Source organism: Thalia democratica, chromosome 7 (genome assembly GCF_965202585.1).
Source record: "Thalia democratica chromosome 7, ktThaDemo2.hap1.1, whole genome shotgun sequence".
NCBI lineage: Eukaryota > Metazoa > Chordata > Thaliacea > Salpida > Salpidae > Thalia > Thalia democratica.
In genome coordinates, this window is record NC_139171.1 from 20,286,713 (window position 1) to 20,296,776 (window position 10,064).

The window sequence follows — 10,064 nt, forward strand, 5'->3', positions numbered from 1 at the left end:
CTTTGTCTTTGTGTAAGTTTGATCCGGTCCCTTGAATATGGTATACGATATGTTTTGCATGGCACATAGTAACGCAGATCGATGAATATAATTTATAGAAATGAAATTTTATGCTTGTAGTGACCTCATTATGTTTGAACTAAAAATTGCTATTTTATAGAATTTTTTATTTAAATTATATTTGCTTTGGTTTCAATCCCAAATCTAATTTATTTTGAAACAGCTTAAATAAACTTTAAATTGAAAAAAAGAAATAATGGATTAAAACAATTAATTTGTTAAATTTAATAACTAACATATTTATTTTTATTACTAATTTTTATAAAGTCATTGCAATTAAACAAATACTAACAATCCGAAAATAAATAATATAAACCAGTAAAAACCAAATCACTCAAATAAAAAAAAAAGAAGTTATTTAAAAGTTAATCGAAATAGCAACTATAGTTTATTATTATTATTCAGTAAGAATCAAACTGAACTTAGCTAACATTACTTTTTACTTGATTGTTTTTTATTCGTATATTGTTTAAAATAAGTTCGTGTTAATTTATAAATTGAACTTAAAGCTTTGAGGTATTCAATATTAAACATACCACTTAAAAGACATTTTAACGCAAAAAAAAAAAACGATTTTAACTAACTCATTTTTATGCTCATAGTGACGTCATTAAGTTTGTACAAACAAAAGCTTATTTCATAAACTTGTTTAGATTTAAATTGCTTTTTCAGCATTAAACTATATTTTTTGCCATTTCTAACACTTCTTAATTTTAAATCAGCTTAAATAAGCTGTAAATAATTTATGGTTTAAAAATAAAAGAGTTTTTTTAATAAATTGTAAATTTAAAATTGAAAACTTAGATAAAAAGTTCATTTTTCTATTTATAACTTTTTATGTTTTTTTTTATTGTTTAAGCAGTAAGTGAAAAAAGAAAAAAAAAAATAGACAATATTGTCAAATTAAAAAATTTGTAAAAATCTTAAACGCATTTAAATAATTAAATCCTATTTGTTGGTAAAACAAAAACTAAACTTATCTAATATGACTTTATACTTTAAAACTTAGTAAAATGTTATTATATAAGCTAATCTTGATCGTGAGAACGGGTCAAAGTTGCATGAAGACAAAAATGCACGAGGGAAAAATTACACGAAGATACTATTGCACGAAGACAAATTTGCACGAGGGGAAAAATTTCACGAGTGGACGAAACTGCACGAAGACAATTTTGCACGGAGAGTTATTTTTGCACGAGAGTATAATAAAAAATTAAAATTCAACAGAAAAAAAAAACATAATTAAATATTAAAAAAAATAAAATAAAGTTACTGACCGAGAGTAAGGGTTAGGGGTAGTTTAAATAATTAACAAAAGTTATTTAAAACAAATATGTATAAATAATTTTATATAAAAAAAGCTACCGACCCCGAGCGTAAAAAATAGGAGTAATAGTGTTAGTAAATAGAAAAAAAAACTATGAAAATTAAATTAAATGAAAAAATTAATAAACATAAACTCATGCAAAATTGTTTGCTCGTGCAAAAGTGTCTTCGTGAAATTTATGCCATCGTTTACGTTTATGTACGCTTGTCCAAATTCGACAGCTACCACTTGACAGTAGTAGTAACAAATAATAAGTATTATTTAATTTTTAAACTGTTACATTTTAATAGTTTTTAATATTTAATGTAAACTGTAAATATTTTGCATTTTTTATTTTTAAAAACGTTATTATTCTAGACTACAAAAGATTTCTTGAGGAACATAACAGTTTAGTTTCTTCAAAAACTAACATATTTTTACTACTATTTAGCTTCTTATATATTAAAACTAATAAATAAATATTTTGTTATTAATAAATAATTGAAAACTGCACTGAAGTTTTTCTTAGTTTAATTTTTAACATAAGTGTTTTTTAACAAAGTTTATAAAATGTTTGTAAAAATCAGAAAAAAATAAAGTACATACTTTAATTTTTTTTACTTAATTAATAAAACTTAAAGTAAAAAGCTAAAAATTTTACTTTGATGTAAGCTGTCATCATCAATTTTTTAAGTTTTTTTTTACGATCGAAATAGCAAATCGAGAAAAATATACCTTTAGAAACTTACTATAAAGTAAATTAATACTATTGCTCAATAGACTAAAGCTGTTTTATAAGATACAAAATTAATTATTATAAAACTAGTTAAATTGCCTGATGATATTGTTAAAAAAATAATATTTAAAACTTCAAAAGTATCAAACTGAAATAAACTTTAGAATCTTAATAAGTAATGAATTGTTTACCCAAAGTTTGTAAATCATTAAACTATAGTGTTTTTGTTCCGAAAAGGATGTTTATCCTTTTTATTGTGAGTTGTAAAATTCACTCTTTGCAAATAAATTCTCCATATAAATATTCTTAAAAACTAAATATATAAATATCTTTTATTAAAAGTATTTAATTACGTTTGTAGCAAAATATCTAAAAACATTAACAGTACGATTGTAAAAATATGTTTTCAAGTAAGATATTTCAAATTCTGTTCTAGAAAAATTATCAATCAAATTAAATTCCTATGCAACAAATACAACCGAAAATTCATAAAAATGTTTAAAATTTTTTTTTGCAGAAACTAAATGAAAGGTATAAAAAAAATGTTTATACATGAGCAGCATTTTATAAAAATTCGACGCATTTCAGAAAATTTTCTGCTGACGTCACAAAACAATACATAGCTTCACTTATATTGAAAATATTAAAGCAAGTTTTTCAACGAGTGTTCGAAAAGATTAGATGCACAATGCTCAATTTAAAACCGCGAGTATAAGCGGAAAAAAAACTTGAATAACTATACTGACTCTTATAAGTAAGGAGGTTTTACAAGCGTTTTTATTTTTACTATACTAAGAAGTAAAGCTCTTCATTTTTTTATATTAAAACTGTTTTCTGATTTGTGCACTAAACCAACGTTTTAGATTTTTGCGTACTTTTAATGTTATTTTATATCTATTAAAACTTAAAAGTACATTTATTCTCTATTTAAACTGCCTATAAAACCATGCTTCGATCAATTATTAATGTTATTCAATCGCAAAAGGGTTCTACTACAAACGTTTGAACGGCTTTTCGTGTAGATTTTAACTGAAAAACTATTTATTAAAAACATTTAATTGAAGCTGTTGAAATTATTGTTTATAGTTACTTAAAATTAATCCAGTTACTAAGTTCAGACATATTTTTCTTTTTTTTTTAAATATAAATCATGTTAATGTCATTCTTCAATTAAAACTGATCAAGTTCCAACCTTTAAATATATATACTTGTTTTATTACGTTTAAAAGTTTCTTTTTTGTGTTAACACAAAAGGTATATTCGTTTACCGTTTTTATCATTTTTATGTCCTTTAGTTTAAATTCTTTTCTCTATACAAATTGTTTTTATTATGCTATAAGTAAGTAATTCCTTTTTTAATCAAATTATATTTAAAATTGAAACAATTATTATTTATTTTTAAATATCCCTTTGTGTAAGTAAATATGTTTTCAAATAATATAGTTTTAATTTTCGTTAATATCAAAATATAATTTAGAAGCGTATAATTTTATTATGCGTTAAAGGTACATAAAATTAAAAAAATATTTTTTTTTGAATATTTTTGATTGTTAAAATAAGTTCTATTTAACAGCATTTATTTTTTCTTTATGATTGATTTATTTTTAAAATAGTTTTTACGTATATAAGTTTAATTTAACATTTAATTTAAAAAAAATATTTATTTAGATAATTTGACCTGAAAATAACATATTTAATTTGAATAAACGGTGAAATTTAGATAAAGTAGAATGTAAGAATACGGTCAAAAGTATTCTAAGATATGTTCGTTTAAAACTGATGTTAAAATTTAATTTATCTAAGTCGCATTGGTTTTTACGCTTTTTAACTATTTACGATAATTAAGTTTAAATTTAGGTAAGGTCTAGCATAATTTTAACGTTTAAAAATCAGTTGAAAAAAGCTATTTTTTAAGCTCAGTGAAGTAAAAGATCTTGATGCTTGCTGCGAAGCCACCCGTTATTATTGAAAATGTTTATTATTACATATATTTTTCTTAATAATAAAATCCTCACCTCATCTAATCATTATAAATTATAAAAACCATATTCTAATTTCTAATAATTATTCAATACTAATATTAAGTATTAAATTAATTAAAGAGGTGAATTTCTGAATTTATTTCATAGTTTTAATGTAAACAAATGTAAATTAGTCACGTGTACAATATGAGCCAATTACGGTAGATTTTTAATTTTAACTGACGAACATGACTCTTTTAAATTTACACAGGGTTTGTTTTTGAAAAAATACTTTTTTGTACGATCTTTTTTACTAACAAGATCCGAATCGGCCGGACACAGTTGGCTTAAAACGGGAATCAAGCGGCCATTAACATAAAACTGTCATAAAAAGCAGTATAATACAATTTAAAGTTACACTTAGTTTTACAATATGACTAATGTTTTTTTTTATTTAAAAAATAGTTAAAATTTTAATTTCTTATAAAACTTTAAAGAAATAAACTTAACAAAAATAATTGGCTACCTCAAGAGAGTCACATTTACTCCCATTTAAGTTTAAATATGAATGAATTTTCAATATCAAGCCGGATGAAACTATACTCTAAATACATTTTATTTTTAATTTAACCTGTTCTGTGTATATCAAAGTTTGTATTATAACGTTACATTTGTACTAGTTTATCAAAAGAAAAAGCTGTAAACATTTTGAACAATAAAAACGTTTATTTGTTGCAAAACAGTGCAAAAAACAAAATAATTTAGCCTGTGATTAAAAAAAGTACTTTAAATTTACTAGAAAATATAAGTCAAACAGTAAGTTCTTAAAACTTTTTTAAAATTAAGTTTCTAAAGTAAATAAAACACTCTATTCAGTAGCACAAAGTATATATAATAACGTTTCCCATTCTGAACTACATGATGAAATTTTTCATATAGCTGCAAACCACTTCGCGCAGTATGTCCAACTTCTTTACTATAAGTGCAATTCAGTCTGTCTAAAGTGTTGCTAACATCAAATTGTAGTATTGTATCAAAAGTGTATAAACAAAATTATATTTTTAGACTAAATTTTTAATTAATTTTCGATAGTATTTAACCTGTTTTGAACTGTATAAAAAATCTATAAAAAATTTTAACAAAATTTTCATGCAGCATCTGCTAAAAGTAATTTATAACTGTTTGAAGATTACAAAATCAATATATACTACATCAAATAAAATTTAAGCTAAAATTGTTTTAAGTTCTAAAAATAAAGTAAAGCACCACCACTTGTTTGTTTTTAAAAAACAATAAGTAAATTAATTTCAATCTATTTAAACACAATTATTAGTAATTTTTCATTATAAAGTAGCACTTTAAAAAAATTATAGTTTTTACAAATTCATTTGTGCTCGTAGTGACGTCAGTATGTCTAAATTTACAAAAGCTATCTAAAAAATGCAAATTTTTGAAAAAATTTTGAAGTCAAGGTTATAATTTTTTTACTCTTTTTTTCCTTAATTTCTGGATTTCGGATTTTTAAATAGCGTGAATTACTTGTCAATAATTAAAAAATTATAAAAAAACTATGATTACTTTGTAGTTTTCTTAGTTTGTTAATACATTAGTAATTTAATTTGATTTTTTTTTTCTTTTAATACTAATTGAAATTATATAAAGAGTATTAATACACAATTTGATAAATAATTAAACCAATAAAGTATAAACAGTGAAATAAAATAAATAGAAGAAATCTGTAACGCATGAAAACTTAAGTTTAATATTTAATTTATATTAGAATATATTAACCATTTTAAATTTAAAAATATCAGTTTCAATATTAAATTTTTAACTACTTAATTTATACATTTTTAATTGTTAAACAAAGCTGAATTTAGCTAACGTAATTTTATGCTTACTTAACTTTTGTATTAAAATTATTTATAAAAGTTCCTGTTGTTTTATCATTTATATAAAATATTCATGAAGTTTAATATCTAGTATTTCGCTTTAAAATGTTGTAATGCAAGTAAACTACAATAATTATTATTTTTTACAATAGTTACAAGTACAATATACAAGTACAATGTTTTATTTGTAGTGAATTAAGTTTAAAAATAAATCACTTTATTTTTCAAAATATTAAAAAACTACTAGTACCTAACACGGTTTAATTTGTGAATTTTTTTGTTTGTTCGAAACCTTTATTTGAATTAAACTTTTAAACAATACTTTTTTGTCCAGTAAAACTATTTTTAGCGTCACAAAAAAAGTCTAGACCATATTTATTAGAAGAAGTACTTGAAATTACTTTATACGTTTTTTTTTTGTCAGACCGTAATCTTTAGATATTAAAAACAACAAATTTTAATTACTATTTAAATTAACTTAACACAATTGTTAAAGTTTCGATTTTTTAAATACCACTATAATATTTCAAGTAACATAAATAGTTATTACAAATTCAAAATTAAGTCACACTTTTTTCAAATAAATTAAGCATTAGTTTTATAAAGATTGAAAAAGTTAATATATTTAACAAATTTAAAAACTCATTTATCAATGTGAATTTTCAAAAAAATTACTTACATATCAGTTAAAAAACATTGTATCATAAACAAAACAAATTTGCTTTTTAAGTTGAAATTTTGTTTTTGTAAAGACGTCTTATGTTTAAACTCACAAAAGCAAGTTTTTATAAATAAAATCTAAAAGTTTTCAAAATACATTTAGGCTGCTGTCACATTGCTAGATTTCAATCAGCTTAAATTAGCTGTAAAACCATTATTTTATTGATGAACAATATTCTAAATTTATCTACATAAGATATCAATTTGTTTTATGAATGCAAGCTTTTTCTTCTTTTATAAAATTGTTGTACTTAAACCTTAGTAACAAACAAAAACTTAAAACAGATATAAACTAATATATACAGAAAAAACAGGTAAAAATTTTAAACGGATTATGTTCCTATCATTGTTTATTAAACGATAAGAAAAAATGCTCATAAAGTTTGGTCTAAGGACCTGGTGTACAAAGGAACCTTTCGAGTCGTACACCATATGCTTTTTAAGTTTTTACAAGCAATTACACATAGTTTGTTTTATCATTTTAATATTTAAACATTTAGTCATGAACAATCAATTAAACAAAAAGAAAAATTAAAGAAACTAAAATTTAACGACAATTAACTGAATTAGGTGTTTAATAATGTACTATGAATCTTTTTTAGTAACATATGAAGTTAATAAAATCTATACAACTAAAAATTAACTTTTAACAATAGATAAACAACACCAATAACAAACGTGTGAATACTTCTTTATAGGTTACAACTTCTTTTAAGAAAGTAAAATGTAATAAACTGAAAAAAAAAAATTATAATTATTTTTGTTAAAATCATAATTTTTATTTTATTTAATTTTTTAACTTGAACAGTTAAAAATTTTGTGTTTTAATTAATAAATAAACTGTTGCAATTTTTTTTAAGAATTTTAAAGAACTGATTTTAACAATAACTGAACTTAACTTTTATAAAATATGAAAATAAATAGTGTAAAACTTCCATTTTTATGAGAAAAAAGATAAAAAATTATAATAATTTTAACAATAATTATGTTAAGAACAATAAATTTCCTTTATTTTTTAAATATTTTTTTTTATTTACTTTTTTTTCAATTCTTTATAAGTCTAAAACTGTATTAATAGAAATAAAGCAAAGTTTGCAAACATAAAAAAGAAGAAATATTTCTTTAATTTCCTTTCTGCTAAAGTAAAGACATATATAACTACTTTTCAATGTTTGCATACTAAAAAATAAAACAAATATAAGCATCACAATAAATAAGTTTTTAAGTATTCTGAACTTAATTCAAAACAGTAATCTTAAAGAATAGTCTTAAAATATAACCAGATAGAAACAGCTAAAACCTAAACTAAACCAATGTTAATGTAACTAAACAAATTAACTTTCGAGCAAAATAAAAAAACAAAAGTATAAAAAAAATAATTTTATTTCGATATTAAATGACAAATACTATTAACTCCTTAAACAAAATAAACAGACGAGTAGGTATCTTGAGAATCACTATTTAAAAGATAAATTTTAAGTTTATCCTGGAAACTTTCCAAAATGACTTAATTTTTAAAGTATAATGGTAGCTCAATCCATAACTTACAGTCTTGCTAGGATACCGATTTATGACCTACTTTGCTGTTGAATCTAAGTATGAAAAAAATTGTTTCTGAAGACCTCGTGTAATAATTTTGGACATTATAACACTTTTATAATAATTTCTAAAGTTATCTGGTAACAAGTTATTGTTAAATTTAAAAATAAACAGACCTATTTCATATAGATACAGTCTTTCAACATCTATTTTTTTTTTCTGAGTTTTTAATTCTCTTACACTATCATCATACTTCTTATAATGTATGAATCTAAGTGTTCTGTTTATGAGAAAATTTATATCATTTATACACTTTTAATTTGTTTTTCCCAAGCACAACAAGCCATATCTAACAATGCTGATAAATAAATAACTAAAAAATAAATATGAACTTTCACAGATGCAACTTTTAGTCAAAATTTTAAAAAATTTAACGTATGATTTTCATAAAGTTTAAAATAATTAATTAGCTTAGCGCCAAAAACTAATTATCAACGCGAAACTTTAATAAATTCATTTACATATATATTTAAAAGCATTTTATGGCAAACAAAAGAAATTAAATTTTAAAAGTTTAATTTTGTGCTTGTAGTGACGTCACTACATTCAAACTCACAAAAGCTAGTTTTTTAAAGTTGTATAAATTAAAGAAGCTTCTTTAGATTTCATTATTTTTTGATTATTCAGTTGTGAAATTGTTAAATTTTGAACAGCTTAAATAAGCTGTAAATAATCTAATTTCATTAAAACATAAATATTTTAAGCTTAAAACTTTAAAATGGGTATAAGTTTGGGTTTTACTTTTTTTTAAGGTTATAGTAACTAAGCATTGAGTACGAAGCATAGTTTGAAAACGAACATAATATAATGTATACAAAAAAATTTAAACTAAAAATTGATAAAGATCTTAAACGCGTTAGAAACTTGAAGTTTTTTTAGCTGTTTGTGGAACAAAATTTTAACTTAGCTATCGTAATTCTATGGTTGCTTAAATATAATATAGGTTAATAATAAATACGCTGTTAACAAACTTCAAACAACTGAAAAGTCACACGTATTGTTTTTGTCTTTGATATGAAAAATTATAAAATTAAACTTGAAAATAATTTTAAAAAATTCTACTGTTTGTAACATTTTTTAAAACTTTTTATTAAAAAATTATAATCAATTTGTTACCACAAACGATGTAAAAAATATCGTACATAATCCAATTACGTTTTCGTGATTATTAAATTTTTAAAAGCTTCAAAAATTATGTTAAGCTAAAATAATCAGGATTATATTACAAAACAAAATAATACCTCAAATAGTTCGAAAATATTCACTTACAATAAGTTTGTAAGTAAAATCATTAAGCTTAAATCAAGTCACTAGAAACGAAAAACTTAATCGAAAACTGCGAAAATATATTTTTGCATGAAGACACTTTTGCACGAGCAAACAATTTCGCAAAGAGATATTTCTGCACTAGTTGTATTTATTATAGTTATTTTTTTTAATTTTACTATTAATTTTAATTTTATTTTTTAAATTTAGTTATTTTTTCATTTTTACTATATCTGTAACCTTTATTCTCAGTCATTTTTTTCTTTTGGTTTTTTATCAATTTATGTTTAAGTTTTTTCCTGTTTTTTTTTCTTTTATAAATACTTTTCTGCCACTTTTTACTCTCGTGCAAAAATTTAATTGGTGCAAAATTGACCATTGGTACAAATTGTCTTAGTGCAATTTTGTGCCTTTTTGCAATTTAGTTCTCGTGCAATTTAGTAAACTCGTGCAAGTTTATCTTTTTTGAAGTCTCTTGATATGTTTTGCATGGTGCATAGTAACGCATATCGATGAATATAATT